Source organism: Wyeomyia smithii, chromosome 1 (genome assembly GCF_029784165.1).
Source record: "Wyeomyia smithii strain HCP4-BCI-WySm-NY-G18 chromosome 1, ASM2978416v1, whole genome shotgun sequence".
Classification (NCBI taxonomy): domain Eukaryota; kingdom Metazoa; phylum Arthropoda; class Insecta; order Diptera; family Culicidae; genus Wyeomyia; species Wyeomyia smithii.
The window spans coordinates 29,481,412-29,501,070 of NC_073694.1; the positions used below are offsets into that span (position 1 = coordinate 29,481,412).

Sequence of the window (19,659 nt, forward strand, 5' to 3'; positions counted from 1 at the left end):
TTTTCTATGTTTTATTTTGATTTATAATTTTTTTTCAATTTTTTTTTAATTTTTTTGAAATTTTTTTTTGTTGTTTTTTGATTTTCATTTATTTTATTTTTTCTTAATTTTATTTATTTTATTTTTTTTTTTCAATTTTTTTCTGTTCTTTTATTTTTATTTATTTAATTCTTTTTAAAATATATTTTGAATTATATTTTTGCATTTTTTATTAATTTTCCTAGAAACTCTTAATAATTTTCAGATAATTTGCTGTATAATTGGTTATTTTTTTCTCTCACGACATCGTTTGTCCTATTTAACTTTCAATGACTATCGTTATAAACTTTTGACGTCATTCAAGTTATTTCAACGATTTTTTATTCCACAATTTTTTACAATTTTGCTTCGTTATTAATTTTTTTATACTATTTTTCAATTAGTTTTTAAAGTTTTACGCAACTATTTTCATTCCTAACCACTTTTAGTCACTTGTTTCAAATTTGCAATTATTTTAAAGCGGTTTCTCACAGTTTTTAACACATGCACTACTTAGAGAATTTTTTTTAGAGAAGCTTGATATTTTGTTGCAATTTTATATGCTATGATCTTATTTTATTTTCATATATTTTTTTTTAATTTTTCAAATATTTTGTTTTAATATTTTTTCCTTTTTTTTTGTTTCAATTTTATTTATAATTTTTTTTTTTTTTAATTTTTTTTGCTGTTTTTTATATTTATTCATTTTATTTTTTTTAAATTTTATCTATTTCATTTATTTTATTTTGTTTTCCATTTCTTTTAATTTTTTTCTGTTTATAATTTTCATTTATTATATTATATTATATATTTTTTATTTATTTTCTAATTTATTAATGATTGCTTTTTTTCGACAAACTCTCAATAATGATGATTTGTTGTACAATCGGAGTTCTTTTCTCTCACAGTACAGTCCCTCTACAATTATGGGTCAGTCAACGTGTTGTCTGAATGTTCAATAATGGATATAAAATCGCAAATAAGATAATAAGTTATTTTATTCAGTCTTGATGCATTATCGCGTAAAAGTAATATAAATCGCCAAAATATGAACTGACCCACAATTGTGCACCGCAAAATTTAACATTACTACAATTATGGGTCACTTCACTTATTGCACCGAGCGGAGTTATAATTTTTAAGGCATTTTCAACTTTCAATTATTTAATCGAATGAATGAGGTTACAAGTGAGTTACAAAAAATACCACTGCAAATGAAAACTGTTCAGTTTCTTGAGAATAGGCGTATTTGCGTAAAAGTGACCCATAATTGTAGCTGACCCATAACTTTGGAGGAACTGTATTTGTCCTATTTAACTTTCAATGACTATTGTTTTGAATTTTTGACGTTATTTAGGACGTTTCAACGATTTTTATTTTTACTTTTTCTTTACTATTTTTTCTTTGTTATTGATTTTTTGACAAGATTTTTCACGTTTTCAATTAGATTTTAAAGTTTTATGTAACTATTTTTATTCCTAACCACTTTTCAGTGTCTTTTTTAAATTTGCAATTATTTTATAGCGGTTTCTTACAGTTTTTTTTTACGTATGCATAATTACTTAGAGAAATTTTTCGTATTTTTTTTATTTTTGAACGCCTTTTTTACAATTTACTATGACTTTTGGTTCTGATAGGCTATTTTTCTAATTATCTTCATTGCATATTATAGCATTTTTGCTTAACTTTCCAATACTTGTCTTAGGTTAAAAATCGGTACCCATTCGAAACACGTTTGAAAACATATTTTTCTGATATAATGCAATATGATGGTAAAATCCAAGATGGCGTCCAAAAATTTTTATCAGTTCAAATTAGATCTGTATCCTTTTTTCTTAAAGTGTTATTTGTAGTACGACTTTTCCACAGTTATTTATTTATTTTTAATTGGTTTCACACGGTGCGAATCGTTTTTGATGACATTTTGCAATACAATAAACTGTCAAAATAACAACAATTTCTGTTACATTGCAAAGTTATTTCACGCTTTTTATATATAACTCTGTTAAAAGAAGTGGTATCGTTTTTGAATTTTTTTATCAATTTTGGTCCAATTTAGGGTTATTTTAGATTCGGGTTATTAAATCTCCGTGACAAATATTTTCTTTTATATTTTTTGGTAATTTTCAGAAATGTCCTACGTTTTCAATGGATGTAAGCAATCGAGTCCAAATTAATTCACGCATGGAAGTGATGAAGAAGGATCTGCAATCCACCGATTTGCCGCCGTAAGTGGCAGCCTCTTGCATGCGAACAAAAGAAACAAATCTTAAAAGGTAGAGTGAAATAGCTAGCGTTCCCTTTTAAGTAATGGAATTTACCCACATGCAATTTTTTTTATTGTCTCTTTAAAAACATTAACGAAAACTTCTCCTCTTTGTAACAAATTAGTTACTTTGAAGGCAATAACAATTATGTCCAGTACAGTAACAACACATACTGTCGTATATTTGACCTCTTGAAATTACATCACTATCTGTAAATTACGTTAGATAGTTGCTGCAAGCTATGTTGAAAACATAGACTCATCGCTTGATGGAAACCAAAAGGATTCGAAGTTCCGCATATTTAAAACCGTTATGTACTCGGCAGTTTTGACACTTGTAAGTGCTCGACAGAGTATCCGGATACCCAACAAAACGGAATGCCTCTCACTTTTCCAATTCTTGACCGATTTTGGAGCTTGACCCGTCAAAAGATTGGAGAATTCATCTATATTAAATATACGGGACCTGAGGAGCCGTCGGCGTCATAAGATTTGTGGAAATCCGGATCTCCGAGACCATGTTCAAGATCGAAAGACAACTCCTCAGATTGACTAAAAATGAATTTGGTCATTTCCTTTTATTTATTGCAGCGCCTCTAGTTGTCGTACCAAAAACTGATGACAGCGTTTTGATTTAGCAGGTTTGTTTACTTAGTGGTCAAAATTGCGTCAGGATTGGCATATATGTAGAAAAGTTATCCAAGATGGAACGCGAGAGACGAGAAAAAATTGCACGCCTACGTTGAAAACCCAACATGGTTAGGAGAAATGATCGCCAAGGCTTTCAAACTACCGAATTCGCTTGTGAATACCGTGCTCAAACATTACCGGAAGACTTTGATGGTGGTTTGCGCTAAACAAACCAAACGAAGAAGTAGAACATTGGAGCGGAAACTTAGAGCGAAAGTTATCAGGGCAGTCCGCAATAATCCTGGGGTTTCCCTCCGTAATTGGTGAAATTGTAAAAAATTACGGTCATACAATGCCAGCAAACAATCCAACAGGACGCTGAAACTAAACCTGGTTGCTAAAACCCGTGCAAGAAAGCTGTACGAGCAAGTCTTGACAGAGTACAACGGCTGTATTTTGATGGACGATGAAATATACTTCAAAATGGACTTTCGACAAAGCTCGGGTCGGAAATTTTACCTTACTAATGGAGAATGCTCCAGGTAGGTTCAAATTTACTTTCGCGGGAAAAATTCGCCCGCAAGTTGATGATTTGGCAAGCCATCTGTAGCTGTAGAAAAAAGACAAAAGTTGTTATCACTGGAGCAACCATAAATGGACAAGTTTATTAGCAGAAGGGTCTTCAGGAGAGAGTTTTGCCGTTAACCTAACGGCCCCGGCACGGCACGAAAGCCCCGTGAAGTTCTGGCCCGATCTAGCTAGCTGCCAGTACGCCCGGGATGTGTTAAAATGGCGAAGTGGTGAAAAAAATGGCCGATACGGTTGATGTTGCTACTGTGCAGAAATTTACGGGAGGTATTCGACGAAAAGTTCAAGAACTCATCAGAACATCAGAAGAATATTTTTTCTTGTATTTTTCCTTGAAGTTTAATAAAAACCCATATATATTAACCCATATATAATATAAACCCAAACATATTTTTACCAATTTTGTACGATTTCTCCTCATGCAGAAATCGGAAATTGTATGGGGCCAAATTCTAAATGAAACAAACCTTAACCCTCTAGTGCCCAATGCTGCCTTTAGACGGGCTTCAGTCAAACTTCTAAAAAGCTTCAATAAATACTTAAAAAATGTTTGTAAAGATTCGTATTGATTTTACCGAAGTCCGTCCGAAAACTAACTTGGGCACTAGAGGGTCAATATTATTCGATTTTATTGACAGTTGTACAAACTTGTCTCACCAGAACGTGATCCCGAAGAACCGGATTTATAAGAATCGGATGTAATCATTTTTCAATTTTTTTCCGAGCCAAGATGCAAAATCGGTCGATAATTGAAAAAATAAGAAACATTCCATTTGGGCGTGCACCCGGCTAAAAGTTACAGATTGATTGGCACTTTGGCGAGAGAAAATATTCAACTTAGCAAATAGTTCAAACAAGCAGTACACATCTTCGGATTTTGTCCGCCTTTCGGGTGAAGAGCCTCCACTGTGGCGACGACGACGACGGTGCCAATTATAGCCACAGCTGATTTTCACCACCCCACATTGCAAGCAGGTTTTCTCCAGTTGGTGTGGCCAGAGCCGGTCTGTGTGCGGGGCCAGAGTAAGTGTGGCTTACCGGCACGGCGCGGTGCCGGGGTGACGGTGAGGTTAATGTAAGCGATTACTTAATCGAGAGAAGCAAAATCTGTATAGAGATAGGAGGAAAAGAAAGAAGAAGCAGAAGAAGAAAACGGTACGATATAGTGCAGCCCAGCCCGGCTGGTTTGTTGTGGTGAACCTTTTTGACAGATACTGGAAAGCCCGCTGTAGTTGCGACAGACAGACAGAGGCGTCATCGTTGTTGTTGGGCTGTGTGCGCCCGATTTGACGCAGTTTGGTGCAACCGTGCGTCAGTCGCTTGGGACTAGACACGGCAGTTGTTTTACTTATTACTATTTTTTTTTTCTCCTTTTAGCTAAATGATGGGTGTATGTTTGATGAATTGTCAATTCGAAGCGGATGGCAAACTGCGACAGCAGTTTGAATGTCAAAGCAATGTTAAATCCCTTGAATTAACGAACTTCGTTGTTGGTACAGAAAAACCGTTTCTGTGTGGGTATCCGTGAGGGTTTTAATCTCAACGTCGCCAGTGCAACAAAGTGATCAAAATTGATTCGTCAATAAGTGAGCGAACCGTGTTGCGCAGTACCAACGACAATGATGACTTGCTTAAACTGCTGATCTATAATTGTTCACACATTTTAGAAATGTTTTTCAGCGCTGTTGGTTTCAATCTAGAGCCGGAAGCGTAATTCATCCCAAATAAAACTTAGACTAGCCAAAAAGCAGTTCCTACTTGTGGTCCCAGGATATTCTTCAGATTTTCTTTCGGCCTTATCAGGTTCAAAGAAGCGACTTCCTGCGATTCTGAGCTCAATCTGAAAACAATTTTTAGTGTGGCCCTCAGAAAAGTTTCTCGGTAATCCTAAACTGCAGTTTAGATCACTTACTTTCTTGGTCTTTTCTAGTTTTCCTGCTTTTTCATTCGTAGCTCTTTTTTTCCTGATGATTAAAAGAGAACAGAACGTAGCCAAACAGCACGGTTGGAGGGTACGATAGAAACGAGAACAAAATGATACCTACATAGAAGGAAGTTGAACATCTAGGAAACTTTCAAAATAAACCTAAATGAAACTCAAATTAATTAATGATAAGATCTTTCTGGTGATTTTCTACGTTCGTCTTCCGGATGACAATAAAACCATGCTATTTCATACTTTCTGTTGAATTTGCTCAAATCTTATTTGTACATTTTTTTTTATTACAATGTTACTTTTTAAACACATTTTTATGTCTGATTACATTAACCCTCTAGTGCCCAGTGCCGCCTTTAGACGGTCTTTAGTGAAACCTCTAAAAAGCTTCAATCAATACTTGAAAAATGTTTATAAAGTTCATAGTGATTTTTTCGAAGTCAGCCTGAAAATTAACTTTGGCACTAGAGGGTTAGTCAATCTGATTACTTTTACTGTATACAATATTAGATTATTGTTGACGTGATCTTTTCATGCTGTAATAACAAGGAGCACTCGGAACTCGGAATTTTGTGTTTTATTTTTAACAATCGCTAACTGACCATGTACGATATTAGGTATAATATATTACAAGGTTTTGCAGAATAAAGTTATCTTTTGAGTCAGGCAGTGCTAACGGTAATGTCAGTTTGGTATGTCGATTTAACGGGTTATGGGCCTAGTAACATAGTTTTCCTGGAATTTGTGGTCTGTAGTCTTTTTTCGATACTCAGGAGATAATATGTATCATTAAGTGCAAGTCTAGGCAGTACTTGTACTACTAGAACTTGGTTTTGTTTTTGGTCTTGATGTAGACCCAAAAACAGGTCTCCACCAGTAGGCACCAGAAGACTACACGGTTATCTGGTAAATGTTTGATCTATTTTTCAGATACTGAACGTGATGAAAACAATCAAGTACTTCAAGAAGAAGATGGCCATCGATACTATCTCCATCACCACGGACGCTTGAGGATTTTCTCACCTTCAAGGGAGTGGTTGGGAAGGACTATCCCTTCTATAAGGTGCGGATGACTCACTACTTAAAGCAGCGAGTCCTGCTACACTGTTTGGAGAGGATCCCGTCGATGAAGGACTGCGGTGATGCCCCTAGAGATGACACACCATAAGAGGACATAACACAACCTGCGGGCAGCAGGTCAGCGTACTCTCATGAAACCACTCATGACTCACGAGCGATAAATGCAGGAGCTTGAGAGGGCCGGCGACATCATCTCGGCCAGCGAAAAGTTTAACACCATTTTGGAGGCCATCACGGTAATGCGTCAGGCTGATGTTGCATGTTGCTGAGCAACATCCGAGTCTTTTCTTGGATGCCGAAGAAAATGAACAGGGAGAATAAATCGCACTCTTCTCGATTAAACAAGATGCGATGCTGAATGAAAACAATTTTCCCAAGAAATTGTGGGGTGAAGCAGTTTTTGTGTCATGTCAATCATTCCTGTACTCGAAAATTAAAGAAGTTGAAGACACCTTTTGAGATGTGGTTTGATATGGAATCGAAACTCAGTTGTTTACGGATCTTTGGATGTTTAGCCTATGGGTAGGTACGAAAAGAAAGATGTAAGAAGTTGGACGACAGAAGTAGAAGATTGACTTTTGTCGGATATGCCAAGAATGAATATCGACTTTGGGATGAAGAGTCTGAAAATACCGATGGGATGTGGTTTTCGATGAAAGTCATCTTGTTTCTCGGGATACGCAAGATTCTGGTAGCGAGGCTGAAGACCTGTATCAGAATATCGCACCTTCGGGCGCAAAAGGAATCTGAAGTTTCAAATACTAGTTCAGTTGATGATTCAGATTAATCGACTGTTGGTTCAGACGTTAGTGAAGAGGGCGACGAAGAACTGAGGACATTCCTCCAACTATCCCAGAATTATTAACCCTCAAGTGCCCAGTGCCGCCTTTAGACGGTCTCTAGTTAAACCCCTAAAAAGTTTCAAAAAGAACCTAAAAAATGTTTATAAAGCTTCATAGTGATTTTTTCGAAGTCCGTCTAAAAGCTAATTTGGGCATTAGAGGGTTAAAAAAGGTCTTCTGAATGGGAATTTAGAAGGAGGAGTTTACATGAAATTGCCATGTGATGAAGATCCAAATCAAATCCAGTTTGTCGTTCGAATATGAGTCTTTATGGGTGACAACAGGCTGGGAAGCTGGAATCTATGCTTTGTCGAAGTAATGGTAAAGCTAGGGTTTTCTAAGCTCTCCACTGATTACTTCATACTACATGCTGTATGTGGTACTTCATGTGGATGATGTCGTTATTGTTTTTGATGATATTGCTAGAGTCTATTGGATAAATCAAGAACATTTAAAATGATTCCAGATGCAAGCTTTACAGAAACTTAGAACAACAAGAAATTTGAATTTCTCAAAAGAGTTATGTTGGTAAGATTCTTTATCGATTTGGTATGCGTGATTGCCAGCCAGTTGCATCACCTATGAAGACAAATGTAAAATGGGAAGTATCAGAAAGCAATACAACGGAGGAGCCAATAAAGCTTTATATTGGGATGTTTGCAGTATTTAGCATCAATATCTCATCCTGATATCAGCGCAGCAATAAGTACCCTAGTAAGTTCCGAAGTCGTACATCAGAGAAGCACTGGAGTAGTTTACAAAAAATTCTTCGATATTTGCAAGGAACACAATATCTGTATCTTTTTATAATTATCATGAAAAGGAAGAGCGTTGGAAGAATGCTGATTATGGAAATAATTACGAAGATGGAAGGTCGAATTCTGGAAACGATTTCTCAGTTTATGGAACACCACATATCGACATAAAATATATGTTTGTTTTAGAAGTCCAAGTCCAAGAACATAAAGATCCAATACGCAAGGAGCGGAGATCAACTAATGGACATTTTCACCAAACCCCTTGGTCCTTGGTAATGACTACGCTCGAGAGGATGATTACTCTGGTCAACACAGGTGTGGCCCGGATGAGTTTCAAACTAAGTACTACAAGGTATACAGTCCTAGGGGTTGTATGAAATGGTGACGTAGGACTAAATATATATATATATATATATATATATATATATATATATATATATATATATATATATATATATATATATATATATATATATATATATATATATATATATATATATATATATATATATATATATATATATATATATATATATTATATGCTGCAATAAACTGCTCATAGGCAACACTACCATATATATTTGAGCCGTTGAGAGCAAAAGTGGTACATGTGTCATTAGGTAAATTTTTCAGGAGACGCGATAAACGGAAACACTCGAATAGTAAATTATTTTCAACATTTTTTTTCAACATAACTGCACTAAATCATTGCTGGGAAGATTTCAACATCCCAAGTAACACACAAAACATGTTAGAAAATAAGTAACAACGAAAGTAGTCATATAAGTGTACTACAAGCGCAATTGAAAACTTGTGTTAATAAATTGTGTTTGAAGTTGTTTTTCATCAGTAATACAACCGCATTTTGAAAACAAGCTCGTTTTTTTCTGGTTTTGGAGATGTTTTTTAACAACATGAGCTCAAGAATGACAGTCACTATCACTTGGTCTTTTCGTAAGACATTACACCATCTTATAACAACACTACGTACCTGTAAAATGCTTTTTCTTAGTACAATAGTCGTAGCATTCAACACCCAACTTAAAATTACTTGATCAAATTATTATTGAAATTATACGAACGATTTCTGTATTAATTCGAAGCGGGTCAAAATGCGCCATCAAAAGATAAACAGAACGCTTGCAGTGTAACCAATATCATTTCAGATTTTTGTTTTTGTATATCTAACAACGTTTTCTAGTTTTGTTAGATTTTATATCCAGATAACGTTGAAACTATGCGAAAACGATTTTAATATTCAAGCGAAAGAAACAACTCTTTTTGAAAGGTTGAATATTATTTTTTGACATCATTTTATAATCAATTAACTGCCACTGATAAAAGAAATTGCCGATCTAGTTGCACTGCGCAGACACAACACATTTGCGCATGCGCTGGTTAACAGTTGTCATAGCAACAGATTTGCGCATTGCTGTATTAGTATTCGAGTTGTATTTTGCCACTTAATTATATCAAGTTGGCTTGCTTTCATGCAGTTATCGGTACTTGTTCTACTAGCCTTCATGTTTTGCGCTTTTCTGGTGATGTCACGGAATAGGTAACGTCAACTATTCTATACCAACGTGTGTTACTTGGGATGAAAGCATAACGAGTTCTGGTTGAGAAACTTACAGAAACTTCAATTGAAAAACATGTACCACTTTTGTTCTATGGGAAAAATAATGACAACCAGAAAACGTTGAGAGCAAAAGTGGTACATGTCCAGTGTGAGCATGGAGGATGCATTATAGCTCTCTAATCTGAAGACATAGAACATTCATGTCTTCAGCAGAGTTGTCCAAGTGGTTGAGTACTATTGAATGATGATCTTTTTGTTAAGGAATTCTGTCTCTTCGTGGCGCTAGTGTATATGTATTTGGTAACAGCATACAATTTGATACTGAAATAGGTGAAACACTAGCGCCACGTAGTGAGAAATTTCCAAAGCCGACAGATCTTCATCTGAATGTACTCAATCACTTGACCAACTTTGCTGGAGATATGATTGTTTTATATCCTAAAATCCTCGACTTACAATTCATCTAACATGCACAGACTGGACATGTACCATTTTTGCTCTCAACGAAATGGTGATTATGTTATCTACCAAAAATTGTTTCGGCTATAACTTTGGCTTGGGTTGTCAGATCTCGGTTTTTCTTGGATATACTAGTACATTACTGCGTTCTGCATCAATTTATGCAAAAAACCCAAAAAGTGCAAAATTGGCACATGTACCACTTTTGCTCTCAACGGCTCATTTGATGGTCGTTATTGTAAAAATAACGATGCCAGAATACATGAAAATTTCACACTGAAGTAGTTGTGAAAATTCTCATAACTCTTATTTTTAAGCATTTATAGTTCTGAAAAGAACTGATTCCATAATCTTCAGCTCGAAATGTGTGCTACAGAACGCTGATAATCGCACCAACGGTAGCTTTGAATATTTTTATTGGCCGCGCATAATGAAATTTTCTCTTCGCTGTGCCCTTCAGTAGCTGTGCCAGCAAAATATCCTGCAGCGTACGATGGTAACTGTTGCTGCCGTATGCAAAATAAAGGTAACATGCTCCGCAGTGCCTGGAAGTTGATTCGTATGCAGCTCTCGTTTCTCAATGTCGCGTACCTTTAACACCTATACTCCACTCGCTATTGTGTGACAAACTAGACTGAAGCTGAATTTTCTACACGCAGTCTTTTGTATCGAGTTCAGAGTAGATTTTTGCCATTAGGGCGTGGCCACGTAGCTTAGAGAAAGACAAACAAACCAAAACACTTTGTTGAGTCAAAATATGTAGGCAGTGGAATTTATTCCGTCCATGTTATTGTTATCCGTGCTCGGGAAGCAAACCAATAGCGAGGGAAATGTATGGGAAAGCTTGACCTTGGAACTTTTCACCTTTTTTCACCATTAAGCAGTAAAGCAACAATGTTGAACATTATATCAAACAATTGTTACACATTTTAACTATCCACCGACATATAAATGACTAAGATGTATTAAGTCGTTCGCTTGCTATAATCATTTGGCCGTAGAACACTCATTTTGATAAATAAGACTTTTTTCGCACCAAATGTAGAAAATTGATACCTCTTTCCGAAATAATAGAATGTCTGATTTGGCTCTCATTGCACAATTGTACAATTTCATGTCATCAGTATATATAAATACATTGAGGCGATTTTACTCGAGGTTAAAACCAACAAATACGACGAAGAGCAAAGGGTCTAAATGGGAGCCTTGCGGAACTCCAGAGGTCACGTTAAATGGTGCGCTTTGTGTCTTTTTCGTCGGATAAGACTCAATCCTTTTAAGTAGTCTTGAATCAAGTCCTAGTGTTTTGAGATTGAAAATCAGCATAAGAATATTGACTCTGTGTATAATACCAGTGTAATGCTGCGGTTATTTTTATTTCAGATTTTTTATCAGACTTAAAATCGAAATAGGAATTTTTTTTTCAGATTGATTCCCATTAACGGGCGGCAACCAAAAATTTGGAATTTTTTACCACTGCTGTCAAAAAAATGGTGGATGAGATTTGAAGAAAACCGATCCATTGCTCATGATGATATATTCATTATGAAAAATATTGAACTTTGGAGAAAGGTTTGTTACCGGTCATCCAACGCAGCATTTCTATAATGTTGGAATAAGAGCGTTGTACGGCCTTCACGTTGGTTTTTCGAATGTATCTATTGATTCTACAAATCAACTGCTTGCAGCTCATTGATCTCAAGTTATTTTTGTACCGAAGGAGCTGTTATCCCAAAGAAATTTTCGTCTGGACGACACTGTGGTAGATTCGTTGGGTTGCGTGATCAGGGTGGAAATGGAGTCCAGTGGTTGCTCATGAACGTTTGTGTTTTTTTTTGACGATGATATCTCATCTGGTCAAAACACATACCTTTCATCGGTATGGTGTTTTGAAAGAAATTGAATTCACATTCTGTAATACATTTTGATTGATTTTTGTTGAGGTTAGCAGGAAATTATACACAGTCGAAACAGAAAGATTTTTGCTTTCAAAACAGTTTACTATGAACTTTTTGCCAACATTTTTGTGCAGTTTGTTGCGAACTGTTCAATGCGCTTGCCGAATGATTCTTGTTTCGACGTCATTCTTAACGGAACTAATCTGGAAAATCTGGAATAAAGTGAAGAGAAAGAGAGAATGAAAGCTTACACATACATACTCCCATTTCTCTCTAAGTGTGTGTGTGGTGAAATAAGAGAATAATATTGCTAATCTTTTGCTAATTTAATGAATGATAATGATGAAATATTTATCCGATTGGTTGGTTATAATTCCGGCTGAGCAGTCTTGAATAAGTAGAACGATCTGGTTTTTTTTACTGTCCGACGTTTCGTCACTGACCAGTGACATCTTCATCGTTCTACTTATTACAGACTGCTCAGCCGAAATTATAACGACTGTGTACAATTCCCAACTGTCGAACTCTCATACAACAATCATGAAATAATCATCAGTAGTTAAGATAACAATGTTTTAACATTTTTTTTTTGTTTTTGAATCGATAATAAGCATTTGAGGTTTTTTTCTGCATTTTTCGACAGCTGCAACTTTTAATACCTTTTTTTGAGTTTTAGACTTCTGGTAACCTTTCAGTAACTGTTTCCAACTATTTTAACACTTTTAGTGATTTTTTAACTTGTTATGTAAAAACGTTACATGATTATAGGTAAGTAACCTTAATGGTTCTCGAGGATTTTTGAATGTTTGTTTACGATTTTCCACAGATTTTTATAATGTTATTACGAATATTGATGATTTTTGTGACCATAGAGCTTAAATTTTTGGTAATGAACTTCAGGGTAAATTTTTGTAACCTTTTTTAAAAATTTCAGCGATTTTCTCATTAGTTTTTATAAGCCATAACCTTTGAGACTTTTTCACGGTTTAACGTTTGGTCGTTAAACCTCTTTATTTTTTTTTGTTATTTTAGGATCACTTCGGTACCATTTTCGAGCCTTTCTGTATGAGTTTCTAAGCCGTCAGTCATCTCTATTATTTCTTATTTGCAATATCCTAACATTGCTGAAGTCAGATTTGCCTGTGTTTTATCATATTTGTAAATTGTTCAGAATCGTTGTTAGTTATTTTACTGACAATGTTTATTTCATGAGTGTTTCCATGTCAAATGATCTAGAAATTTAGAAAAATTTTATCGACCATTTTTGATTTGGCAAAGCTAACTGAATATTTTTCACATATGGAAATCTAAAGCTTCACGATGGAATCTATACTAGTGGTCTTCGTGATATCTCAAATCTTATGATAGAAACTCGTTTTCCAGGTTACATTTTAAAGACGGATTCAGCCTGATCTCTGATTGAGGTAAAAGTTGTTCTGTGTAGTCTTGCTCTGGGTCTACTAGAACACTAGAACTAGACAGAATTGGATCGGATATCGCGGATTAAATTTATACGAGAACCAGCCTTTGAGCCTCCCAAATCTGCAAATGTAGATTAAATATTTCCAGCATTGTTTCAAAAATGCTAATTTTTTCTCTTATGGAGATTTTTAAGGTCATTTTTAAATTGAATTATATTCCATCAAATTAGAGGGTGGTAAAAGCAATCTTCATACCTAAAACTGCGTGATAAGACGCATCCAAAATCATTCAAACCCATAAGTCTTTTTTTTCGATTTTGGTATATACAATGGAAAAAGTCTTGAATGATTTCATTCATTCATTTTACATGCAAACAAAACCGTTCTCAAAGTTACGTTGGTCTTGAAAATTTAAAAGTCACTTTTAGCTAAAGAAACTGCACTGTGCTCTTTGTTGGACATTGAAGGTGCTTTTGATAATGCGTCCTATTCTTAAATGTCTTGTGCAATGAGCTTAAGGATTTCACACAAATATTGTTGACTGAATAAGATGTTAATTAGGAGGTTCGTCTATTGCTGTAAGGGCAACGAAAGGATGTCCGCAAGGAGGTGTTCTCTCGCCATTTATGTGGTCTTTGGTGGTATACGAGCTTCTCAGAAGCATAGAAGCAAAAGTTATCGAAGTTGTGGACTTTGATTATGACTTATGATTTCCTTTGTTAGGGAATTAGGATTACGTTGACCATTGATGTGAACTTTTGTAATATATCCCAGTCAATTGCTATACGTGGAATGACTCATGATAGTGGGGGAACTGCTCCATTATTCATCTAATTAAGCCGATATTCACGGAGAATGAACAAATTAAACACACAATTTTCATGAAATCATTAAACAAATAAACTTAATATGCTGACGTGCTCTTATGGAATCGTTCAGCATTGTATATTTAGTGAAATCAGCTAGATTTATCCTGAATTTCATAAAACAAACCATTTCTTACAACGCTTCCATATCCGACCCAAAAATTGAATCACTGCTCAATTATTCATCTCACGACGCTCCCATATTCATCACACTGTTAATTATGAATGAATCACATTATCATGAATGAACGAAGTCGCAGCCCGTCGTAGTAGGTTACCTAGATATCCGCTGCAGCTGTTTACGTGCAAAATTGGTAACCTAGGTCACCACTACAGTGCTGTAGATTTATGTCAATTATGTCGGAATTATTCAACATTTTCAGTATGATTTTTTCGTATTAACAGAAACTGATTTGGCAACTTCTGATTTTCTTCAGTGAAAACAGATGAAAATACATACAGTTTAAACTTAGCAATTAGTAGAAATTCATCTCATATATTTCTGCTAATTCAAGCTTGTTTTAGGAAATTTTAGGTGAACATTTCAAAGATAAAAGTATTTTTAGTGTAGTGAGTGATTATGTTCAGTGATTAAAATAAATAGTGATCCGCTAGTAATGATAAAAACTTTAGTTGGCTGCGGAACGAGTCCCGTAGAGAACAATGCGCGGAATTTGTTTCCCGAGGTGGGTGATTGAATTGAATGAGTTTTCGAGTGCAGATGCCCGACTAAAATATCAAATTTGGAGCTTTTAAGTGAGTTTTTGAGGATTATAGTTTATGAGGATTCTCAAGTGAACTAAGAAAAATCCATTCCATGGATAAGCAGATTGGTTTAAGAAGAAAACATGCGTTTTTTCCGTTTTCAATTGTGTTTCCATGTTGTGTGAGATGAATATATGGGCTGAGATGAATAATGGAGCAGTTCCCCTAGTAAGGTTCGATTTTGTATTGTTTTGTAAAGCACTACAATTCATTTTGCAAAACTGATCTCAAAGGCACACAGAAAGCCAAAAACTGTTATAAAAATTAAAAATATTAGCAAATGATTATTCTAAAAATGAATCAGTATTGCTTTGTCCAGGTTGTACAAGGAAGCTTTCACTTTACCATATTTTACTGGCTAAACAAGACCGGAAATGTAAGTGTTAGATATGAACTCAACTACTACTACTAATTTTCATACGAACTTATTTTTCGATGAGGTTTTCCACCGGCAAAATGTTATATATATAGGTGAGTGCCGGGTATCAGCATTATCTGAGGAAGCAGCTTGCATGAATTTCTTATCCACCTTCAAGACATCAACTTTAGAGTGACCCGTGCCTCGTTTTGAAGTTGATTTAGATGAAACAACTCTTTGTAAGTCAATTAGCGTTAATTGAAAATATTGTAACGTAACATCAAACTGTCTGATATTTCGAGCACTAATGGAACACCCATTTCCAGCGCTCGTCAAATTTCTCAACATGTCACCGAGACAAGTTGCCATTTTGCAAAGAGACGAAACCTTTACGAAGTGATAGCGTAATATTAGGCGGCTATCTAGTCTGGCGGAGCGGTGCACACCCGTATGATGTAAGCAACCCGTGACCTTTGAGCGCGAACGTTGAGTCCCAATTTTTAATTCATAAATCACATCGCTCTCTGCGTGTTGTTAACAGTCGCGCGCCGTCACCCATAAAAATCTTTGCGCCAGTTTGCAACAACCGCCGAGCCGAGGGCCAAAAACAAGTTAGCAACACCGAAGCAGACCGAATCCGAAATAGTGGCACGCGTGTGCGTGTGTGTGCGTGTGTGCAGTATCATGCAGTCCGTCTGACAGATTGCATGCATTCCGCCGTGGCCAGCCAGAAAGTGAAAACCAGCGGGGTTTATAGGAAAACTGGCATTCGATTACGCTAGCAATTCGCAGACTGGTCTCGAAACGGTGTTGAACGGGACAACTTTTCCGACAACCGCAGCACATATAGGCGTGCGGAAATGTACGTCCGGTTGCGTTGTGGTCTTGAACTGATGTAATGTGGGGGAACAACACTTCCTCGGCATGAACAGTCCTAGCGACCTTGACGAGGGCCACATTCCCGGTGATGGCAATTAAAACTTGAACGTTTCATGTACTTACGCGCACCTTTCCCCTTGACCACTGGGGGAATCCTAATCACCGCTGTCGGACAAGAGGAAGAATTTTTAGGCCTATTTAACACCCCACAACAGACAGCGCGGGGCGTTCAGCGTAGCGACGAAGGAACTGCCGCAGCGCAAATCAACACGCTGCTGCACTCGATTGCGGTAACGAAATTGAAAGTTGTATAATACTCTGAAATCGCTATTAGCAAATCCATTCACATATATGTGCAGTATCCTCTCCATCGAGGTTTGTGCCTCGCCGTAGGGTTTCGAAATCGCACACAAAATCACGGCTAGTCGGTCGGTGGTTCGGTTTGGACCCGGAGGCCGCCCCGGGTGATGCCCGTTGCACCTCGCTCTCTCACTCCATCTCACTTGGCTCGTGTTCCGCACTTGGCCAGCCATGTCCTCGCTCTTTTTTTTTCTCCATCCTTCACTCTCACCCTATCGCACCTTCTCTTTTTTCCCCTCCATGCGTTCTCTTTCTCTCCCTGATAACCGATGATGAAGCTTCAAGTAACTCCTTATGACACTGGTCCAAGTTCAGTCCGATTCACAATCTGACCGTTTTGGCAGATAATCCCAAATTTTGTTTCTTATTTTCAGTGCACTATGTAACATCTTCACCAAAGTTCAACCCGTAAACCGTAACCCGTAACTCACATCAATTTCCGTTTCTGCTTCTTGCCAAAGGAGGCTGCCTGTCGTCGGTTCTGGAAAAAAGGCAACTGGCCCGCTAGAGAGACACTTCAAGAGTAACAGCAGGGATTGTCAGCTAGCAAGGGACACACCGCGATCGCGATCGCACTAGACGGACGAACGGGACACACATACACGCACACACGATCGATCTCCGGCTCCTGGCTTTTCACACTTCGCTATCGCTCTCGCTCTCTCTATCTCTCTCGTTAACTAGTAGTGTTCACATTGACCACCGCGGGTTCGCTCCGAACGTCGACTAATTTCGTGAGGGATCACACTTAATAACAACAGCACAGCACAGCGCGCGCAACCAACTTGTTGACTCCACAACACTTGCCTATCGAATGCCTTAGCTAAACGCGATCGACGGAAAATAATAGTCAGTCCGTAAACAACTAGCTATATGCTATATATTGCTCTCACCGCGTGTCGGGGGCCGACGATGACCCATCCGAAGACCGGTCGGTTCGCCGCTCGCGGGTTCACGTGTGCTAGGACCTTCCCAGCTCGCGCGCTCTCTCTCTCTCTCGGCGGCGCAGAGCTTTCAGAGAACATCCAAGAAAAAAAGCTTTCCGACTTCGGTACCCCTACTCAAGTCATCGACTCTCAAATCGTGGGTGGGGGTGCCGTTTTCGCGCAGCACCCCCAGTCAACCGACCAGCAGCAACCGCTTTTGGAGAGGTGTTTCGAAAAGCTATAGGACAATATTTGGCTTTCATTAGATCAACGACTGCTGCCCGATCGAATCAATGTTGTGATTAATTGCACAATCGTGTGTCTTATTTCTTTTTCTTTTTTTTTTTTGCATTTTCGATGTTTTTCGATTTTGGAAGACAAAACAAGCCGTAAAATGGATGGTTTGCGAGATTAGTGCAGCGAAATTAGCTAACTCTTAGCGTTTCAGAGCGGCCGGCGGCGATGCTGATGTTGGACAACTTTTGGCGATTGTTTGCCCTAATCGGTGTGCGCATGTGTATGAGTGTGTGTTTTCTCTCTGATGAATCGAACATCAAATAATAACCGTTCTGACCCAGTGGCGCGAATGCATAACAAAGTCACTGGAGTTAGGAAAAACGAAATAATTTCTGCACTTTCGAGGACATCAGTTTAATTTTGTTCGGAGTTTCACTAGTCAAATTTATCGAGCGATGATTTCATTTTAAATTGGTACGAAATTAGATGTTGTTACACTTCAGGGCAGGTTTTTATTTGTTTTGAAATGGCGAATGAATAATTAGTCAGAGGCTGAGTTGTGAGGTTTTACTTCACTGCAACTCATTCTTAAAATATTCAAAGCGTTGCCTAGCATGCTTTCAGAAATCTGTTTACGGTATATTCGAAAATGTGCCGGCCGGCGGATGGAGACAAATCTGTTGGAAACTCGGAGCATCACAGAATGCTTGTAGAAAAAGTAGTAGAATGAAGAAAAATTATGTAAAATTAAATTTCCGACAAAAATTCGACACGAGATGTTAGAAACAATTAAAAAAAGGTAAGAGAAGCTCAATGAGAACGAATGCCAAAATTTAGAATAAAGTTTTTTTTTTGTAAATTAAGCCTAATATTTTAGAAACAAAACATGACGTATATTATTTCTGTATTACCAATCGTGAACATAAAATTGACGATGAGAATTCATTATTAACGAATAAAAATCGACAATTTTAAAATATAATGATGGTTGGAGTAAAGCCAATGAAAAAAAATATGATTCTTAAAAAGATGTTGATGGTTGAAAAAGGGCAGACCGTTAGTACAATTTTGAAACATGATGCACTTGCAGTCCTTATGTTATTTCTAACTCTTATGCCTAAAGTGTGAGAGCCCATATTCAGTAGGTTATTCAGCCAAAATTCGCGGTGAGTACTCTCATAATACTCACCGCGAATATTGGCTGAATATTGCGCTAAATATGGGCTCTCACACTTCAGGTATAAGAGTCAGAGCATTGCATTATTCGACATACTTGTAGTACTATTTAGGATTTACAAGTTTGTCATACCTCGTTTCTAATAAATTGCACTTGTGGAGAGAGCTCTCGACACGCGGCGAAAAAGCACCACAAAATTGAATGTGTAACCCTGCACTAAACATAAATCCGAGCTGTCTGTTGGCTGTAGTAATTATGTTGTCATAGTGAAGGTTAAATGAGAGTTCAGAACCAAGTATGACTCCTAAGTAAAAAATGCTGTAGTTGTAGGTAATTGGGTTTAGTTTTCGATGGAACGTTATTGCTTTGCAATTATTCATGATTATCGTTAATTGATCTCTCGAGCACCATTCTTCGAAAATGTTTATTCATTGTTGAAGCCCATGACGATTATCGATGAATTTCACAGTAATGTATATTTTGACATCACCGCATAGAAGAGCCAACATCCTGGCGGCAGTAGAATCGACAGCTCATTAATAAATATTGAAAACAAAAGCGGACCGAGGTTGCTTCCTTGTGGCACGGCTGACATGTAGGAGAAGCTTTTAAATGA

General features: G+C 37.0%; 1 protein-coding gene across 3 annotated transcripts in view; it reads right to left on the reverse strand.

Moving 5' to 3' along the window:
* Window positions 1–17,529, reverse strand: part of LOC129721503 (dentin sialophosphoprotein) — a 105,755-nt gene extending 88,226 nt beyond the window's left edge. For 2 of the 3 annotated variants that reach the window (XM_055674175.1, XM_055674166.1), the window contains exon 1: window positions 17,135–17,528. The gene's annotated coding sequence lies outside the window, so the exon portion shown is untranslated. Of the gene's footprint in view, window positions 1–17,134 lie in introns of all 3 variants that reach the window. The other variant, XM_055674161.1, reaches the window with a different exon arrangement.
* Between the last annotated feature and the right edge of the window lie 2,130 nt (window positions 17,530–19,659).